The sequence below is a fragment of the Osmerus eperlanus genome, chromosome 19 (assembly GCF_963692335.1).
Source record: "Osmerus eperlanus chromosome 19, fOsmEpe2.1, whole genome shotgun sequence".
NCBI lineage: Eukaryota > Metazoa > Chordata > Actinopteri > Osmeriformes > Osmeridae > Osmerus > Osmerus eperlanus.
Genome location: NC_085036.1, coordinates 2,090,539 through 2,112,577, shown reverse-complemented (window position 1 = coordinate 2,112,577; position 22,039 = coordinate 2,090,539). Strand labels below are relative to the sequence as shown.

General features: G+C 42.4%; 1 long non-coding RNA gene across 2 annotated transcripts; it reads left to right on the top strand.

The window, feature by feature from the left end:
• The first annotated feature begins 16,189 nt into the window (after positions 1-16,189).
• Positions 16,190-21,763, top strand: LOC134039730 (uncharacterized). 2 transcript variants are annotated; one of them, XR_009932816.1, is made up of 2 exons: positions 16,190-16,294; positions 21,514-21,763. It is a non-coding gene; the product is annotated as an uncharacterized LOC134039730 (long non-coding RNA). The 2 variants fall into 2 exon arrangements; XR_009932817.1 differs by lacking the exon at positions 16,190-16,294 and adding an exon at positions 20,612-20,644.
• The last annotated feature ends 276 nt before the right edge of the window (positions 21,764-22,039 follow it).

The following is a 22,039-nucleotide window of genomic DNA, read 5'->3' as shown; positions in this document are numbered from 1 at the left end:
AGCTGTGTGGATGTTTTTGTAGTGTCTCGCGTAGGCTACAGCGTTGCAGTGAGCAACACTGGTTTGAAACCGCAGGTAATGATCATTTCACCCACAAATCGTTTACTTGTAATGTAATGTCATAATAAATCCTGCAACGAAAATGTATGTGAGGAATGTTTATTTTAACGATTGAAAACAGATGCATCATAGACCACTGTAGTATGTGTTGCCCGGGCAACAGAGGCTAATGTCATGATGCTAATGCTTCAGTGAAATAGTAGACTACCGTTTCCGAAAGTAGATGTGGGCGTACTTCCTTAATAATATCAGCTAATATTGTACATTACATTTCACAATTGTGTTTCACATCACAAAGTAATATGAGTAAAAAGTTATCACCCTGGCCTCTTTGCTTGTGGCGTTTCTGCAGCTGCCTTGCAGTAAAGCTATAGTTAGCCTAGCTATCCCCCAAGTTAACAGATGCGAAAATAAACAATAATAATAATATATATGTGAGAGAACAAAGGTTGTGCCCTTGCCGAAGGCAAAGCACACCCAATAATATATATGTGAGAGAACAAAGGTTGTGCCCTTGCCGAAGGCAAAGCACACTCAATGAGCAGCATGAGTGGTCAACATAGTGCAATAGTGCAATCAGATACTGGGTTAAATAATGAATGAATGTCAATGGGAGTCCTTGGCCTTGTTGAAGAGGCCAGTAGCAGATGGAAAGAAACTGTTCTTATGGCGTGATTATATTCACCTGGAAAACTGTCTGTGACTCTGGGTGGGATGTGGACAATTAGAACAGAGCGGGCGATTTTTGTGAAACTAACAGAGAAAGTTATTTGTTCCAATTTAATCACAATGGAGAGTTCAAGCTTTACCTAACCCACCATTTTCGTTATATATCTGTAGCTTCAGCAGGGTACCCTTTCTACAGGGGCACGTGCCCCAGTATAAAACTGCTGTTTCCCAGTACAATCTCAAGTTTGAGTTATAACAAGTCAGAATTGAGGTAGCCTAAGAAAACATTATGAAACTAAAGAAAGTTTCTAAATAATAGGCCAACCGATCATCTTATTTTGACTCAAACTTAATAACATGAGTCCAACGTACTATATTACATAAAGCTCAAAAAACGGTATTTGAGTTCAAATTATTGCGGGAAAAAATGGCTTGTGAGCTGCCGCGTGCTCACATTAACTATTGATTCCCCTTAAGCAAGGAGAGTTTGTATAGTGCATTGTGTTGCACACTTATTCTTGCACGCAAAAAGCTTGGAAGAAAAAGCTGAACAAATATATATCTGTATATTTAATTACTTTAAAAAAATAAAAGTATGCAAACTATTTATGAAGATTGCATAGATTAAAAAGAATACATTTGATGCTGCTCCATTATGCTTCAAAATACTAATAGGGAAGTGTAGAATGAAAAGGTTCTCGTCATTTCCCTTTGTGCAAGAGCTAATGGTGAAACAAAGAAATTGGGCAATCATGCGTAAAAATGGTCCAAACCTATATAATTTAAATTTCCCCTTACATTTTTCTCTTCTAGTGATATTTTAAGCATTTACTCATATTGCATTCATTTATTAATAAATAACCCCCTTTGAGCTGATTCTAATGTAATATTGAGGGTTCAATGTGTGGTGGTTGGATTATTCATCCATCCATCCATTCTCATCCGCTAATCCAGAGTCAGGTCTCGGGGGGAGCAGCTCCTGCAGGGGGCCCCAAACTTCCCTATCCCGAGCCACACTAACCAGCTCCGACTGGGGGACCCCCAGGCCAGTGTCGAGATATAGGCCGAATCCCAATACTCTGTTTTAGGCCGAATCCCAATACTACCCCTACCCCTAGCCCTTACTTTTGCGCGTTCACGTGAGAGCTAGTGGTGTCCCAATACTCCTTTTGAGCTATGGGTAGGGCTAAGACGAAGGGGTATACACAGCTTAAAACCAAGTGAAAACGAAAGCTTACTTGAAACCTAGGGCTATGTAAATACTGCGCGACCGGCAACAATGGTGGCCAGATCATCCAGAGAGTCCGATAAATGTAATATTTTCGGCTTAAATAATTGATTAAAAAATTATGACAGTCTTGTTTTGTGCTATACACACAAACAAGACCATTTTCCTAATTGAAACATTTTTAAAAATCGCTAGTTTGCTACGCTAATGTTACAGTGCTGATTTGCACAACAGTTCCGCATTTCTCTCACTAGCATGTCTACAGTCTAAAGTAAACTCCTTTAGCAGCAAATTTAGTTTGATATCAGTGCATAACACTACTTGCTTTGGAGATATTGATACGTGCTAGATGATGTACCCGTAACCAAGTGGCGTCCCATTTCTTAGGGATATGTAGCCCTTACCCCTCAGTTTCGAGGGCCAAGGGCTAGGGGTAAACTAAGGGCTAGGGGTAAGTGGTAGGGGTAGTATTGGGATTCGGCCTTACCCCTACCCCTTACCCATAGCCCTTAGTTTTGCGCGTTCACTTGAGAGTAAGTGGTGTCCCAATACTCTTTTTGATCGAGGGCTAGGGCTAAGTCGAAGGGGTATACACCCCTTAAAACCAAGTGAGCTCGGGAGCTTACTTGAAACCTAGGGGTATGTGAATACTGCGCTACCTGCAACAATGGCGGACAGATCATCCAGAGAGTCCCTTAAATGTAATATTTTCGGCTTAAATAATTGATTAAAAAAGTATGACAGTCTTGTTTTGTGCTCTACACAGCCCTGTACATATGTATTTGCAACCATGTTCTTAATTGAAACGTTAAAAAAAATCGCTAGTTTGCAACACTAACGTTAGACATTGCTGATTTGCACAAGTCCCGCATTTATCTGATTAGCCTTGAATGGACTCCATGCATGTCTACAGTTTTAATTAATCTCCATTAGCAGGGAATTTCAAACGAATTTCGTTTGATATCAGTGCATAACACTACTTGCTTTGGAGACATCGATATACGTAACCGTAACCAAGTGGTGTCTCATTTCATAGGGCTATGTAGCCCTTACCCCTCAGTTTCAAGACACAAGGGCTAAGGGTAAACTAAGGGCTAGGGGTAAGGGGTAGGGGTAAAACCGAGAATTGGGGTTCGGCCTTAATCTCTCCATCTAGTCCTGGGTCTTTCCCGAGGCCTCCTTCCAGCTGGACGTGACTGGAACACCTCCCTAGGGAGGTGCCCAGGGGGCATCCTTACCAGATGCCTGTTAAGGAAATATTCTGAAGACACTGTGTACTTGGATTGCTAGGATTGCCGGATTAATACCAATTCTATATTCAACATAATAGTACAAGACGAGTACTCTGTGACCAATCTACCGGAGGACACGTATCGCCAATGTCGTTCAGCAGATCGATAAGGATACTAAAACATACCATGTCTTATATACACTCACAGTATCTGGTCATTCTAAACATCAGTTAATCAATATAGACATTGAACACATTCTTCTATAAAATGATCTCCTGAACTGAAACCAGACATGTATCTGTTTTCAGTCTCTTCCTATCATTAGCCCACTCAGACAGTATAATCATAGTTGAAACAACACAGCCTCAGAACCTGACATCCAAAAGCTCCTCTCCCCAGATGATAAGATCTCTCATGCTGCATTTCTCTCCAAGTCAGGACGTCATAAAACTCCAGAGGTTGACCATCCAAAATGGTCAACTGACCTTTGTGGGGTCATCACCCTCAGACCTCATCCAAGACCTCTGGGACAACATATCCCGGAAGGCCTCTTTCTTCAGTCGGACAGCTTCCCTGATCACCAGTGTCCACCACGGTGTTCAGGGTTACCGCCCCTTGAGGCCGCAGCTCTCCACCGTGGTTTCAGAAATGGAAGCTCTGGGCTGCGTTTCCCGAAAGCGTCGTAAGCCTAAGTTGATCGTAGAGTCCAACGTACGACGGATCTTAGTTGTACGGGCCGTTTCCCAAAACCATCGTAGCTAAAGGCACTTGAAAATCCTCGTAGATTAACGAGAGCTCCAGAGCAGTCGTAGATCGCTAAGTGCATCGTAGCGCAGAGACTCAGTGGAGGCACACGCAGGCAGACCATGAAAACGACATTAGACTAATGCTGAAAGTTACTTCCGATGGAAAATAAGATTGTTTTGGTTCTCTTTTTCCACCTGTTGCGTTGGAACTGGGATATTTGTTAGTGAACCATATAAGTTTAAGTGCCGAAACAATATCAGAATCCGGTTTATTCTCAAGTAAATTTAGGTTACACAAAATAATTTGATTTGGTGGGTTTGGCGCATGCAATAAACGAAGGTAGATTTAACAAACAAATGTCAGTCTTATTCAAAATAATATAACATTGAAATATGGCGGTTGTAATGTGCAATAGTAACTAGAAATGCATTAACGTAACGCGTTTACGAGTGCAATAACACAACAACAATTGAACATTGAAGATGTTTATTAGAATTATAGGGCTGGTAGCACGCCAAGCCCGGTGGATGAAGAGGCTGGTGGCAAAGCCGAGCCTGACGTTGGGGAGGCTGGTAGCGAGGCCGAGCCTAGCGTCCTGTGAAGACAAGAGTGTCATTCTCTAGAATATGATCAAGACTGAATGAAGTGGGTAAGGATGGGATAGTCACCGGGCTGGAGGTGTGGTGGAAGAGTCCTTGAGGGTCACGACTGAGCAGAAGCACGAGCAGATCCCCCTGGCGTGCCTGAGAGAAGCAGAGGGTGGGAGGGCAACAAAACATGTGAGCATGCAGACAGGAGGATTAGAGTGTATATGCGGAAACAATAGCCTACCTGGGAAGAGGGAGGTGCAGTCCAATTCTCCCGTACTTCATTTGGCCTAATGTGGTATTCTTTTCCTGGATTCAAGTTATGCCTAATTCCATTTAGACATGAGTCAGTGAGAGTTGGAAGAAACTGTTCCTTGGGCGATAGGTTCTTGTCCGGGTAGACCGCAGCCTCCTGCCGGAGGGAAGTGGCTGGAACAGTGTGTCCAAGGCAGGGTACCAGATGGTGATGGAGGTGAGGATGCACTCAAATATGGTACTCATCGTCAGTACCCAATACTGCACCATCATTGTCTTTGACAGATCAACTTCTTCAGGAATTACATCCTGTTGTGTCTTCTTGGCGAGGGAGCTGATGTTACATTTACATGTATTCATTTAGCAGACGCTTTTATCCAAAGCGCCTCTGAGAGATTTACAAAAAGTGCTGGGAGATGGTAGCGCCCAGGAAATGGAAGGATTCCACAGGGTTGACTGGGAAGTCACACAGGGTGAAGGGGCTGGGAGGGAGTGAAAACTCATACAAGAATCATAAAAGCCATTGAAGATAGCCTAAGTCCTGCACCGCTGACTTGTCCCCTCTGGTTGTGGGGAATTGGATGTGGTCTGGGATGTGGCAAAGTAATGCAGTTGTGACAGCCTGCACAGATCTTGACACTGAGGCCTTGGAGAGCCCATGTCCATCTCCAAGAACCTCCAGAAAACTTCCAGTGGCCTAGAACTTTAACACTGCCAGAAGGGTTGCAGGGGTCAGTGCAAAGGACCTCCTTGTTAGCCTCTGCAGGTCTGCTTGTATGAGGTTCAGGAGCATCATGATATCATGATGTCATCTGACATTTCTTACACTCATAAAGAGTATAATTTATCAACCATCAATTAAAGTAGAGTTGGTTATTCATGTCAGAAACAATGATTCCATGTTGAAGACATGGGGTATTCATTACTTATGTGTTTGTCATTTGTCACAATGTCATTTGTGGCCAATATGTGAGAATCATGAGATTGCAAACATGGTCTTGGAAAGCTGTTGGCCTATGCAAGATTGTAGATATAGTCAACACTAGAAAATAAGACAGTAAATATGTTGAATTGAGATGCTTGTATTTGTACATTGAATTATTTAGGCTGATAGCTGGGACATGCCATGTGTGATACCATTTATATGCATGGTTTTTAACCTTGTAGTTCAATCAAGTAGTAAATATAGGACTCATATATATATATTTGCCTATGGGAGTACCAAGAAGAGTAATTTGAGAAATTGTTGTTTTATGGGAGTTTGTTCTACCTGCTCCTGCTCCTCACATGGATCTATAAGGTAAACTGTAAGGATGTAAAAATGTAAGGATTGGACAGGCAACACTGAATATATGATACAGTACACAATTCAGCCTTTACTTAATTTAAATAAACATTGTATGCTTAGGCTATAAGGTAACCTAAATTTGACACTACCTTGTTGATTGGGCAGAAGAATAGGCACAGACATGGAGGGCCTTGTGAACTTCATCTCTTCAAACAAGAGCTTCCTCACCTCAATTTGGAGACGAGCCCACTTAATTTCCAAGACCTCCTCTTGGTATTTAGCATCCTGTGTCGCTGATTGCAGGGTCCTGACACCGGTGTAAAACTCAGATGCAGCATAGTTTGCACGTTCACCTTGTCTTTGCATCATACAATGTAGCCTACATTGAAAAGTACTAAAATAAGTAGCTTATAATAAATGTTAAGTTTTCTGTAGCGACAGAAAATATTTTTTGTGTACCGTAATTCGTCAATTATTTTGGTTGACGTTTTCATTTTAAAGCCTTAAAGTTGCGTCAGAAAAATCACATTTCAGTACAATGGACAGCGTCTTGTTAAGTGCAACTTAAGAGACACGTACGATGATTCTCCTTACGAGCATGTTCGGGAAACGCACGTAAGAAATAACGATGGATTGTTATTTTGATCGTAGAGAATCCTCGTAACAGCTACGATCCATCGTTATCGTGAAACACAGCCCTGAACATTACCCACTCCGGATCAATGCTCCTGAATGGACCCTATACAGGACTCCATTCAGGGTCTCCAAAAAGGCAGAATACTTTGAGCTGCATATGTACAGACAACAGTCAGAGTTTTTCCCCCCCACAACCCGTAGGTGTAGGGAGGCGACCCTCTGCGACCCTCTTGGGGGAAACTCCAACATAGTGGCGCTCAGCCGGGGGCTTGTGAGCGTCTATCCGTGTTGTAAGTAGGGAAAACCGCCTTGTTCTTGTAGCAGAGCCAACAGACAAACCACGTACCATCACACCTACCCCCGACAAGGAGAAAGGTTTTTTTTCCCCTTGTCCTTATCTCCAGAGCAGGAGCTTCAAAGCTTCTGGCCCAGCATGGGGTCAGAAGGTAGACCAAAATAGCCTTACAGTATGGAGACAAAGGATTTTAAGGAAGAACTAACTTTTCTGGATTTACAAACATATTCTCAAGGACTACATGGCTCATGGACACTATTTCAATGACAGTTGATGTGTTATAATGTATGCTTTCCCTTTAATGCTGTGTTGATATAATTTGATGTTTTAATGTAACTTCCTTTCCTGTTATGATAAATCAGTCAATCGTGATCTCAAAATGATTCTAATCTACAAACTAAACCATGTATTAATGTTGTATTGTTATATTTTGAAGTATAAGCAATACATGGACATTTGAAATAGCTGAACTCTGAAAAGTTATCAACCACTTCACACCCATACGTCAATCTCAGGATGGACGCCCAGGTGGGAGTAACTGACCAATCAAAGAGTTCACCTCCAAAAGGATACCCCCTTTCGCAAGGATTATAAAACCTCGACGCACAAGCAAACCTGGCTTTTTCGCAAGGATTCACCGGAAGTGTTCGCGGCACATCTGACCTATCCTTCTCAATCAGCAACTCACTGGACCACCCGGAACTTGAACGAAAGATTCCTTTTCTCTAACCGTTTGACAACGACGAACGGAACTTTGACTCTTCTTCTTCTTCAAACTGACAACAGTAACTGCGATATTGCTACATTTCTTACTTGTGAACATTGGCATGTTGTGATTTAATTTGTTACGTTTGATTTTAGTTTGCAAATGATTTAACCTAACTTTCGTTAGGATTAGTTAACATACTCTCCCATTGACATTGTTCTCCAGAAGCCTATCTCTTTTCCTCTACCTTCCCCCTCCCCACGCGCTCTCAACCTACCATCTTGTACCAACCCTCATCATAGTTTAGGACCTACTGTATACAGTTCAACTCAACTCACTTTCAACTAACCTAGAACTTCTCTGGTATTTGTTCATTATAATTATATTTCATGAAATAAATCATTGTTTATAATACTCGCGTTATCCCTCACGTTATCTGATCTGCTCTACTTTCATAGAATTCACTACTTAAGATTAGACTGATTATTACGAAGGCTATTATTCAATAAGGTTTCCTCTGTCCCTTTAACAAATAAGAGGTGGTGCCCCTAAGAACTACATACTTAATTATAAATTAAGTATTGCTAATCTTAAACGAGCAAACCCCGCTACATATTGGTGCCCCGTGTGAGGCTTTGAAACAGATTGAAATGAGCGATCGATAACGGAGATACATTTTCCGTCTGAAACCCACCCTCCCACCCTTTTGGTTAAATTAACGCTCCGTTGTATTTAACTATTCCCCCAGATAGCTACGGTTTTAAACACTGTTTGAATACTGTGCTGTGTACTCATTGAATTGGCTTTGTCGTGACAACTGGAGGATTGTATGGTAGCTATCTAGCTTCTGAAGGTACATTTGAGCGGAGGTACGCGCGTGCGCAGTGACACTGCGACCCGTCTCATTTCATTTTGTAAAATCTACAAGGCAGCGCTTCCAAGAGAAGGCATAAGAACCTTTTAACGAGTCATAACCACTACTTATTCGGGTTGAGTAAATCAACCAAGCAACTGATAAGTTGCCATTGTCTAGTTAGAGGAAGATAACAGACATTGATCAGTCCAAAAGGACTTTGATTTTGAAGGAGACTACGCAGTCCTCTACTAAGCTATATGCTTCTATATTGTTAAACAATTGGTAATTGATTAACCTAGCTTTCGGAAAAAGCTTCACTTTGTTTTGCATGTAATTCAACATTAATGTAAACATTCAACTTTCTAGAATCAGTAAAGTAACAGTAAAATAATTGTTGAGACAGGAGAAGCTGCTTATTTAAGGACTTTTATTGTCGCTTAACCGGAAATAGTTACCTTTCGTCAACAAAGACCTGTAATTTGATTTTCATTCCGCGCACTTAAAAGTGGAAGTTGTCAGAATATCGGCGCTGTTGACCATACTGAACTGTAATTCTATTTACCCCTCATCAGTATCCAACTTTAACAACAATCACTAAATAATAATTAAACGTAAAGTGTATTATTTTTAGTTTGCCCACTCTATCTGCGATCAGTCCAAAAGGAATTTTGTTTGGAAGTAGCCGAACAACGCAGCCTGTACTGCCACAATATTGTTAAACAATTCTTAAATTGATAAACCTAGCTTTTCGAAAAAAGCTTCACTGTTTTGCATTCAATTCGAGGCGAATGTAAAACCCTTGCCCAATTTAAAGCTACATTATAGATGCAGCAACAATTTGGTTCATTATCTGTTTGATTCTACAAGCTAAACCGGCTAAATTAATGTGCTATAGTATTTAAATACATTGTACTTTCCTCAGTCCAGTTTAGGCAAAAACAAATCAACAGCTACTCAATCTAAATTCTCTAATCGTTTATAGATAATATAACAAGATTACTGAAATTAAGATTTAATATAGGCCTAAAACTAATTTTATTTGAATCTTTGATCCTGGATGGTGACTTAAATATTAATTTTAATTTTTCAATATTAATCTCAGTTTTTGATTGTTAATCTTTGAATATTCATTTCTAATTTTAATATTAATTTGGTAAAAAAACAAACAAAAAAAAGAATTTACCAAAAAGAAAACCACTACAAAACTAAAGTGCCTATCAACATTATCACAATAGCATTGTGTTAATAACTTCCAGTAGCCGAACCAAACATGTCTCACCTCACGGAAGCTGAGAAACTGATGGTCTACCTATCCAGGAAAGAAAACCCAGGATATGTGGAAACTCTGACCGGACTACCTTTCGAAGAGGTCACCAGGAAAACCCTGGAAGTGGTCGCACAAAATGTGGGCCAAGTATTGAACAAAGACCAAACCATCAAATGCATATCCAGCCTCGGTCTAAACTATGCTGCACAACTCAGATCGATAGCAGAGGTCGAAAAGCAATGGGCACAAGCTCTTCAAGATAAAGAAAGAACCTTCATGAATGTTCTCAAAGCAACAGGGAAAGGACAAGACCAACAAAGACGACTGGAACGAAAAGCCAGCGGCCTGTCTGAGGAACTAGAAAGAGCTAAAACACAGTTAACGCAACCAGAAAGTACCCTCAGGGATGCCCTCAAGGCAAAAGAAAAGGAACTGGAAGAACTGAAAGAAGAAATGCAGGGGGTTCAGAAAAGCAACGAGGACTCAACATCACTACTGAAAAACACAACGAAGGTATTGGTTGAAACCACTGAAAAAATAGAAGACTACTACCACTTAAAAGAAGAATGCCACGCTCTCCACACAAAAATCCAACTCCTGTACCAAGATCTCGCGCACGCCACAGCTGATCGGAAGACGATGAGGGACGAGTTACTTGAAGCAAGAACTGAACAACTATCTACCCTTCAAAAGCTGTGCAAAGCGACCGCCACAATCCAGCCCAGAGATGATCCAAACACTGACGGAATAAGGAGACCAGAAGATGCGGAACAGCTGAGCAGGAAACGGGATGACCAGAAAATGGAACTACAATCCCAACCTGAACGACGCGCTCAGACCACATCCCCAAACAGATGGGATAACAATGATGAACCCTCACGTTCAGCCTATCCACAAAATGCATGGGAAATGCATGACCTGCCACCAGCAGTGTCACTAAATCTGCTATTGAAAATGAGCAGGAACATAGAAAGGTTCGATCCAGACAATCCCATTCAAAGCATTGAGATGTATCTGGAACAACTGAACTTTAATCTCGATCGCCTACCTAGAGCTACAGACGCAGACAAGCTGTACCTGTTGAAGAGCACCACTTCCAGCTCAATCAGAGCACTGCTTGACAGGCAACCAGCTGGAGAACGCCACAGCTATGACATGGCTTGCCGGACCCTCAAGGCATGGCACTCAGAAACTAAAAGCTCCGGCTGCACTGCCGCTGAACGCAAGACAAAAGGCAAACGAAAACCCAAAAGTATTCTATGAGAGGTTCCGAAAAGCCTATTTTGCAACAGAAAACCAACCTGGAGGAGAAGAAACTCCCATGTTCAAGTCAATGTTCATAAACAACCTCTCCCAATCCATAAGAACCTTCATGATGGCCCTTGCAAACCAGGAATCCATGACTGCTCTGCAGCTAAGAGACCTGGCATATAAATCATGAACGAACAACGAACCTCAAGAACAAAACGTCTATGCGGTGGAATCAGATTCACACCTACAACTAGAAGGAAGAGAACTCCAGAGACCCTATGAACCCAGACCCACCTACAAGCAACACACCCATCAAAATGGAGACAACTCCAGACCCCAACAATACCAAAACGAAAACAGATCACGCCACAATAACTACGGCTACACCCAGCACTCCCATCAAGCAAGAGACTATTCAACAAGACCCCAACAATACCAAAACGAATACAACAGACAACAACACAACAACCCTGGACGACCCCAGGACAACTATAAAAAAACAAACAAACACCAAGGGTACCAACAAAAAAGAGATAAACATGAAGAGGACATGGAAATCATAAAGAAAAGCCTCAATTTAATGAAGAAAAGAAAAAAGATCCATCAAAACCAGCATGACTAGAAGGCCCCAACACTGGAAACTCACCTCAGGTGCTCCTCATTGGATGGGAAAAAGGACAAACGAGAAAAGAACAAAACAAACCAACAATAAGACGACCTCCATCGACACCAACACCCCTCCAAGCCCCACAGTTACACAAATTTCTAGGAGACCTCTCCAGGAAAGGGAGAGCGAACCGGATCTATGTGTCAGTCACCCTTGAAGATGAAGTCCCCTGCGAAGGACTGCTGGACACAGGTGCAGAAATCTGCCTAATCGCACCCACCATGGCCGCTCAGCTAAAAGGAATAGCCAGATTAAACAGAAGATGGATTAAAAGGGAAGTGAATTCAACATCACAAGCTTCACCCAAAACAAAGCTCCAGTCACAGAGACACTGTACTTGAAGCTAACATTTGGGGAAATGTCCCTAATCCACCCCATCCATGTCTCTCCGCTTGAGACTGAAAAACTGCTGATTGGACACGATCTACTCAACAGACTGAAACCCCTCATTGACTTCAAACAAAACCAGATGCGGACCCACGTCAAGAAGCCCTACCCACTGCCTCACCCTGAAGTCCAGAACACAGTCTTCACAGTGGAAGGGGGGGGACATCCCACGTCTAATCCACATCTCTCAGAAGAGGACCCGATCCATGGGCTAGATGGCCGCTCCAGACCGCCCCAGAGCTACGCCACTCACCCATTGAGACACAAGGTTCAAACAGAATCAGCACAACGCCATGACCGTCAGGTGCCATGGGAAACCCACCTGCGACGAGAAGCATCACAGGTCCAAAAGAAGTCACATGATGCCAACTGGATGAGAGTGCAGAAAGTAGGAAAACCTACCATGGCCGACAAGCATCCCAGAAGAAGCACCCCAACTGTGACAAGGTGGCACAACCCCCGGAAGAAAACACCGCTACTCGCGGACAACAGGCCATGCACAGAGGCCTGGCCTTATACCAGCAACCTGACCCTGTCAAACTGCTGATGAAACAGGTGCACAACAGGTGCCTTGACCAAAGTGTCTCAAAGTCACAAAAACAAACCCTCCTTTAAACCAAAATAATAGGCAAACACCGTCACAAGACGGATATGGCTCCACCAATCTACCAATATTTTTATTTCTTAAATCTGTTACCAGAAACCCAACATGATTTACTTTGAGGTACTGTCAAAAGGAATGCCTTAGAGCTACCACCGCATAAGCCACCTTCCCTGGCCCCTGACAAATAAGACCATGACTCCAGGAAGTCAAGGCACCCACTTCCACTTCTATCTCTCTTTTCTTTCCTTTCATTCTAAGAAACTTAGTAATAGGACCCAAGTTAGCGCCCATTGATTCCTACATTGTTTAGTGTCCATTCATGCCAATGTTTACAGTAGAAATGCTGTCGTAGTGTCGTGTTTGTCTTTTCTCTGCTCTTCTTACGTGCCAACAGCCCAACAACGTCGAGTCATCGGACGTTGCCAGCAGGGGGATATGTAGCAGAGCCAACAGACAAACCACGTACCATCACACCTTTCCCCTACCCCCGACAAGGAGAAAGGGGGTTTTTCCCCTTGTCCTTATCTCCAGAGCAGGAGCTTCAAAGCTTCTGGCCCAGCATGGGGTCAGAAGATAGACCAAAATGGCCTTACAGTATGGAGACAAAGGATTTTAAGGAAGAACTAACTTTTCTGGATTTACAAACATATTCTCAAGGACTACATAGCTCATGGACACTATTTCAATGACAGTTGATGTGTTATAATGTATGATTTCCCTTTAATGCTGTGTTGATATAATTTGGTTTTAATGTAACTTCCTTTCCTGTTATGATAAATCAGTCAATCTTGATATCAAAATGATTCTAATCTACAAACTAAACCATTTATTAATGTTGTATTGTATTGTATTGTTGTCAGAACAACCTGCTTGACCCCAACCAATCGGGCTTCAAGACTGGCCACTCCACAGAGACTGCCCTCCTTTCAGTCACCACTGCCCTCCAGTCTGCCAGAGCGGCTTCCAGGTCATCCGTTATCATTCTGCTGGACCTTTCTGCAGCGTTTGATACGGTTAACCACCAGATCCTGCTCTCCAGACTTTCTGAGATGGGCATCACTGGCACTGCACTCCAGTGGATCTCATCCTACCTGTCGGGAAGATCCTACCAGGTCTCCTGGGGAGGCAAACTGTCAGGCCCTCGCCAGCTCTCCACTGGTGTCCCACAGGGCTCCGTCCTTGGACCCCTCCTCTTCTCTCTGTACACCACCTCACTTGGACCAATCATCACCTCCCATGGCTTCTCCTACCACTGCTACGCTGACGACACGCAGCTGTACCTGTTGTTCCCCCCGACCAATCCGGGGATCTCAGCTAGGATTGAGGCCTGCCTCACAGACATCTCTGCCTGGATGACCGAGCACCACCTCCAGCTGAACCTCGCCAAAACAGAACTTCTCATCATCCCGGCTAAACCCTCCATCTCCCACGATCTATCAATCACCCTGGGATCTGCGACGGTGACCCCTTCATCCTCTGCCAGGAACCTTGGGGTTACCATGGACGACGAGCTCTCCCTCACGGCCCACATTGCTGCAGTCTCCCGGTCGTGTAGATTCACCCTCTACAACATCCGGAAGATCAGGAATTACCTGTCTGAGCAATCCACCCAGCTGCTAGTCCAAGCACTTGTCCTCTCCAAGTTGGACTATTGCAACTCGCTGCTCGCCGGTCTCCCAGCATGTGCAACCCGCCCTCTTCAGAGGATTCAGAACGCAGCGGCCCGCCTGGTCTACAATCTACCCAGACGCTCCCATGTTACCCCGCTCCTCATTTCTCTCCACTGGCTACCTATCATGGCCCGTATCAGATTCAAGACCCTGGTACTGATTTTCCGAGCAGTGAACGGGACTGCACCCGTCTACATCAAGTCTCTCCTGCAGCCTTACACCCCCACCCGTCACCTACGGTCTTCTTCAGACAACCGCCTGGTGGTCCCACCGCTCAAGACCGCCCGGTCCCAACACAAGCTCTTCTCCTGTCTGGCCCCCCAGTGGTGGAATCAACTCCCCACCTCCATCAGAGACACTGACTGTCTCTCCACCTTCAAGAAGAGTCCCAATCCTCCTGTGGACACAAAACAACTTAAAATACATTAAATGGTATTACATTTTAAAACCAGCACATACAACTCATATTCACCTCTTGTTTGTCAGGGACACATAAAAAGGCTCTCTCTTGACAGTGACTTAGGACTCCAGCAAATAATATTGTCCAAACATTGAAAGCAGGCACAAGGACAAGTAACTTTAAATGCAAAAACATAGTTTATTATCAAAATAGTAAGATAATCAATACATTATGACAATGTAACAAAATCAATACAGAAACAAACGCTACCTTCAGAGCAAACAATAACAAAGGTATTTTAAATGCAAATAAACATAGCGCACCTAACCTGAGCAAGTATAGGAGGCTAATCAAACTCATTGGTTTAGCTTCTCCTTTTGTAAACCCATCCTGCATACTAAAATAGCGACGCCGGCTATATGAAGAAACAATTGCCTGACACATACAAATTGAAATGACCCATCACCGGTACTTGGCTGCAGTAAGCCAAATATGCCTTTGCAAGACAAGAGAATATGTAAACACATTTTGGGCCTCTGCACGACAAAACTCTAGGCTATCAAACCAGCAAATATACATTTTACAACACTGAAAACATTACTAGACACTAAAGATTAAGAATCCTTCAAACGTGATGCATAAAATACGAAATTAATACCAAACATGACATGAAAATTTGCTTCAAACTATATTTACACACAACACAATTTTCTATGGTAATTTCGGAGTCTAATTCAGGTCTGCCTATACAGCCCAACACTAGCTAGCTGAAATAGCCACACTTGATCATGTACTTTCATGTTTTTCTCCCATTGATAGCTAGCTAGCCACTTAGCATACAGTTGCCAACTTGAGACCGGTTATAGCTAACTTTCCACATAATAGCATAGCTAACTTACCACATAATGTCAGACGCTTGGCGTAGCGGCGTCCGTGATTGCAGATGCTTGGCGTAGCGGCGTCCATGATTGTCAGACGCTTGGCGTAGCGGCGTCCTTGATTGTCAGACGCTTGGCGTAGCGGCGTCCATCATTGCAGACGCTTGGCGTAGCGGCGTCCATCATTGCAGACACTTGGCGTAGCGGCCTCCATGATTGCAGACGCTTGGCGTAGCGGCCTCCATGATTGCAGACGCTTGGTGTAGCGGCCTCCATGATTGTCAGACGGGCTACACGTCACACGCATTAATGTAACGTTTACAAAGATAACGTCGCCATATACGTCGCCGCTATCAAAGTTCTCTCACGTACTACGTCGCCACGTCGCCGCCATCACCCCCATTGAGAGCCAATGATAAAAAGGCTGAGACGACACGCACATTGTGGGCAAAGCTAGTACGCAGTGTATGTTGTCCGAGTGTGTGAGGGCACTAATCACGCCCCATAGTATGGGGGGCGGATAGGGACATCGAGAACCTGCCTAGGGAGACTGTCGTGTGACGTCTACTTCTGGATAAGTTGCATACCTCGTCGCAACTACTTTTGGATAAGTACGTCGTCGCCATACTTTTAAGTAGCCTACATTTTAGAGTAAATTTAACACGGAGCAAAGGCAATGTCAGAAGATGACTAGTCGGTGATTCATTAGAACATTTGTTGTGTAGCCCTTCAATCTCTCAGCAAAATGTAGCCAAATTATTTGGCTAAAGGATGCCACACACTTTGCGTATCAGAAGTTGTGCTATATGCTAGCCCGTCATAATTTTTTTTTAATAGTGGGTTGACTGATAGCGTTGTTGTACCCAGTCAAACATTATAAACATTCAATGGTCTATCCAGATATCCTGGCAAAACATGTAGCATAATGTTCTTTATTTATTGCCACATGGTCCAAGTGGCATACGTAAAAATGAAAGCTAATTCGTTTGGAAATTCTAGGCTATACTTGATGTTACATGTTGATGTTCAGCCTATTCAATTTAACAACTTTCAGAATGACAAGACAGGCAGTGGATAATATCTTTTTTTGGTGTATTTTCTTTTTTGTAGCCTATGTCACTTTCATTCTTGCCTTTGTGTTGCCAAAACACTGGTTGTTAAAGACTGAAAATAAATTAATATGTAGTCTATTTGTTATTAACTTCAATCTTTTCCCATTTTTGATACTGCCTTACATTTTGTTTTAGAGGCGTAGCCTCTGACCCTACACCCCTTGGCTGCTGTGTATTGAAGAGGTCTGTCCTTAACCACTGATCAGTTAACAATAATTAAAGATAATGATTACTTTTTTACTTTTATACTGTTTGGAATACTCTGAATATAATAAACAACGTTTGATCTATACCCTGCTATATTAAGCTCATGAGAACATAACCCTTGGTCATGTCCAGGAGAGAAATATTCCTATCTATGAATTATGTTGCTTGTATCATTGATAAACCAACATTTTTCTGTTTGCTTATTCCTGCATAGCCATAAGTTAGTTCTTTGTAAGGTGTGACTAGGAAATGCCTGTGACACTAGTGTAGGTAGGTGGTCACAATATTACCAAAGTGTATAATGCCATACAACTCTGAACGAGGAGAATAGGAGGAGCGTCAAGGCCATTTCTAGGAGCCCTATATCTAAAGACCTAAACAAAAGCTATCTAGCATGCAGCATCTGTGCTTGCAAAGACTATGTGGATTATCACCCCCTGATGTTTCTTGTGAGAGTAAAACTCCCCATATTGTAATACTATTTAACTGCCCTGACTCCTGTATTCTTTGTCCAGTCTTCTGAGTTGCTCAACCTTGTATCAGACACCTGCACTTTATAGATCTATAATAAATACGTTGATTTTGTCTTGAACTTGTCCTTGGTGATTCACTTCATTGACTTGGTACTTTCACAGCAATTGGGTACTATCTAATATGTCTTCAGTCTTAACCATGTAAGTTTGTGAATTTAATGGTATAGAATCATGTGTTAAAGCTTAATATTATGAGCAATATCAATAGGCTAGTGTCAAATAAACTTTTGTATCAGGTTATAACAGTCTGCTGGTTTTGTTAGTGTTGGTGCACACAAAAAAATTGAAACCTTTACTGATGGTCTGAAGATGTTTAATTTGCTATCTTGCACTTCTACACCAGTGCTGAACAGAGAAGTGTATTCAGAAGGCAAAATTATAAATTAAAACTCCCATTAGCAATAGGCTATATTCATTAGTAACTCATTAGCACCACCAAGTTAGCAAACACATCAAATAAACTCAATACAATTACACTACACTGTTGCCACATGTTGGGAAATAACCAAATACAAGCAATATAACAAATGTAATGAATGCAAACTTTACAAGCATGAAACAAACTGTATTGTGGTCACCTAGACTATTCTAGGTTTTGGTTCAGTGAAAGCACGGCTTCTTCGGTAGGCTATAATTGTTAAATCCTACTTGAGAAAAAGGATACTGTTCACAGCTGTCAATAGGAAATTACCATTACCTGAATGACTTGTAGTGATTGGGAGGTTTCGCCTGTTCTTATGATGGCATAAACCATTTTAGATTGTTGGCTCTATGTGCATTGTTTGGGTTTCCTCTCCCTTGTCTTCTGTTTCTGTGTCTTTGTTTCTGTTGCAGGATGGCAGGCAGGTAGAGGAGCTGTGATTGCTGCAAGGGCACACCTGTGATCTGTGCCTCGGTCCTTAATAAGCTGAGCCCTTTAACAAGCTGGGTCTCTCCATACTAGCAGGAACATCATCACTGTTTGCTTTTTAGTTTGTAATGATTCTCTACACACTCTACACTTGCACTGATCCCACATCCACTCCCTACACTACTGATTTACATGACCCTCACATGCAACCGTTTCTTTGTAAGCACTTTTTATTGAAGAAATACAGTGTTATCCTTATTTCACTTCCTGAAGTCCCTAAGTATCCATCTAATCTTCCTATGAACCCGGTTATGACAGCTTTAAGGGTTGTACTGGTTGGCTACACACCTCATGCCGGGCTTATACAGATGTGTGTATTGGCACTTTGAAAGGTTTGAATTATGATATCCACATATCAATGTATAATTGTTAAATCAAAATGTGAATAGCCTACAAATAATGAGCATACTACAGGCTAGAGGCGATTCTAGGTTTTAAAACTGGGGGTGCAAAAACATGCTCAAAATTAATACTAGATATTAAAATGTGTAATTAATCATTAGAGTACAACAAACCATGATAGAACATACAACTCTGACATCTCTATAACGTGTTCTAAAAACACTTCTTCGGTTTTTTACATTAATTTGAAAATGTAATGTTTTCATCCCAACAGTAGGGGGCGCAAAAGCACTAGTGATGTGTCGTTTGTGAACGATTCGTTCAAAATGAACGAATCGTTACAAGGACTCGGGAGTAACGAGTCCTCTCAAAGAGTGATTCGTTCATTTTCTCGTGGCCGCACATCGGGACTGTTGCATAGGCTCGTCCAAGTAAACAGAAATGATTCGTTCATTTCCCGACTCGGTCTTCGGGTACGAGTCTTTGGATAATTTTTCACGTGACCTGCATAGGCTCTGTAGTGGTAGCTAGAGGAAACGCTAGAGGGAACGATTCGTTCATTTCCCGACTCGGTCTTTCTACGAGTCTTTGGATCATTTTTCACGTGACCTGCATAGGCTCTGTAGTGGTAGCTAGAGGAAACGCTAGAGGGAACGATTCGTTCATTTCCCGACTCTGTCTTTCTACGAGTCTTTGGATCATTTTTCACGTGACCTGCATAGGCTCTGTACTGGAGGAAACAAACGATTCGTTCATTTCCCGACTCGGTCTTTCTACAAGTCTTTGGATCCTTTTTTTCACGTGACCCGCATTGTATTTTTTAGTAGAGGAAACAGTTTCCTCATTCCGTTTCGCCTGGCCGCTGTTTTAGTTAGACGTGAATGATATTCGCTCAAGTCATCATACTGACTGGTTTTGTTATTTTTACTTTACATTTACACTTACAGTTTAGTGCAGTGTAATTGTTTGCTGTGATAATTAAATGCTAGTGTGATAATAAATGACCAAATCATACAAACTTTCATGATACATTATTTTAGGAATTTCTTTTAAAATAGTATCTGCTGGTGCACGTCATGCACTAACCTACATGAGAATATGATACGTGTTTGTAGTGGACGGATAGGCCCCCCCACCCGTTGAAATGAACGAATGACTCGAAAAAAGATTTGTTCATTTTACTGAACGAGATTCAAAGAACCGAATCAGTAAAATGATCCGAACTTCCCATCACTAAAAAGCACTCCCTGCATCTGCGGTAAAAATCCTCTATGCTACAGGCTGTGCACAGTTGGCTACTATAGTTCTCAATAAAGACATTTTAACATATGGAACATGTAGCCTAATGCACGACTTGATTTCACTCAATAAGGTTTGAAAAAACAAGTCAGTGATGGCTGCGAAGCTACTTAGTAGTTGTGTTGTTTGGCGACGACGTGTGTCTCACACGGCTAAGTGGCGACGTACTTATGTCAGACGTACTTAGTAGGCGTAAGGTTTTTTATTCTTTCGAACATGCGTTGCCGCGACGTTGCCGCCGGTAGACGTTCCTTACATACCGTCTATGGAAGGCCTAGTGGGCAAGTATTAAGATGCCCCCGTGTGTCAACCACGCGTAATTAACGCGTCCATTGCGCCGACTTCCATACAAAGTCGCCGTCTTTTTCGCCTCAAATTGAACCGTGTCACGTGACACGTTCAAAGCACGCGTCTAAATAAACGCGTGCTTTTTTGAGACGTGTCTAGCAAACCACACGAAATTAACGCCTGGTTTGGCTCAATCAGCGTCTGGTTTTCCAAAATTAAAGTCTGCTTGCTTGAATGGGAAATGATGACAACAATTGTAACATCTAATACGTAAGTAAAGTAGGTCTTAGGATGCTTGTGCGAGCTAGGCTACTATCAAATACAATGTTGGTTAGCTAGTTAGCTATTAGTATGAAGTTGGTGGTCACAATTGCAATGCTCTATGATATAACAAGGGGTGCAGAGACAAATAAATGCAGTAATATCAGGCTGGCTGGCTGGCTGGCTGTCTGGCTTGGAGCTTTGTGAACTTCCCTTGCACTGCCATTGCGTTGCAATCAAAAAGTATTGTGCGCAATTTGGTTTCACTGCCAACATTCCTTAATGTAAGAAGCAAATGCGCAAACTTAGTTGGTGGCAATATATAACTGTTGTTAGGCTAATCTTCAAGTCAAGTGTATTTTATTGTCATTTTCAATTACATATGGTTGTACATACTAAAAATGAAACAGAGTTTTAAGTTCAAGATGCACAGACCAACACAGGGTCAGACTGTGCAGTGAAATTCTTAGGACAAGACAACGCGAAGCAACCTGGCATAACATGACATATAAGTACTCAGAACAAGTTTACACCTATGACAAGCTAACATATAATAAACCTCCTAAATAAATACAAAATAAACACTAAACCTATTTCCCCAGGATCATGATGCCATATAAAACAACATATAACAGTAATTGGTATGAGGCCTACAGTAACAGGACAGTATGTTCAGTGACAGGACAATATGTACAGTGATTGGAGGTAGCAGTTATGAAGTGATAGGTTCTCGTGCCAATATATTGTGATGCCAATTTGTTGAGCGGTCATCTTCCTTGTATAGACCTAGAAAAGTGAAATACACAGCCAAGGTGACAGAAATAAAGGTTCGTCGGCTGTCCTTCACATTCACACACTGTTGTCTTTATACTTAACAGATCATCTATGATGTCCCAAAGGCCCAACTCCTTCTCAGGTCACCTTCTGGCAGCAACCATGCAGCTGGATTTCACTGTGCAACCAGGCCTACCCAAGCTGCTGCTGCTGGGCCCAGGGTTGATTGTAATGGCACACTGGGACTTGCAGATGACCTGAAATACATATTTTTCTTTCTGCTGTGTAAGATGTAGGCCTACTGCTTTTAACTTGAGTTGAATGCTATTAAACACTGCCATGGTCAGCAAACACTAGCCATTGCTCTACTTCAGAAAGGATACTGTTCACTGCTTTATGAGTCAATAGGACGTTACCATTACCTGAATGACTTGTAGTGATCGGGAGGTTATGCCTGTTTTGATGATGGCATAAACCATGTTAGATTGTTGGCTCTATGTGCATTGTTTGTGTCTCCTCTCCATTGTCTTCTGTTTCTGTGTCTTTGCTTCTGTTGCAGGATGGCAGGCAGGTAGAGGAGCTGTGATTGCTGCAAGGGCACACTGTTTGCTGACCATGGCAGTGTTTAAC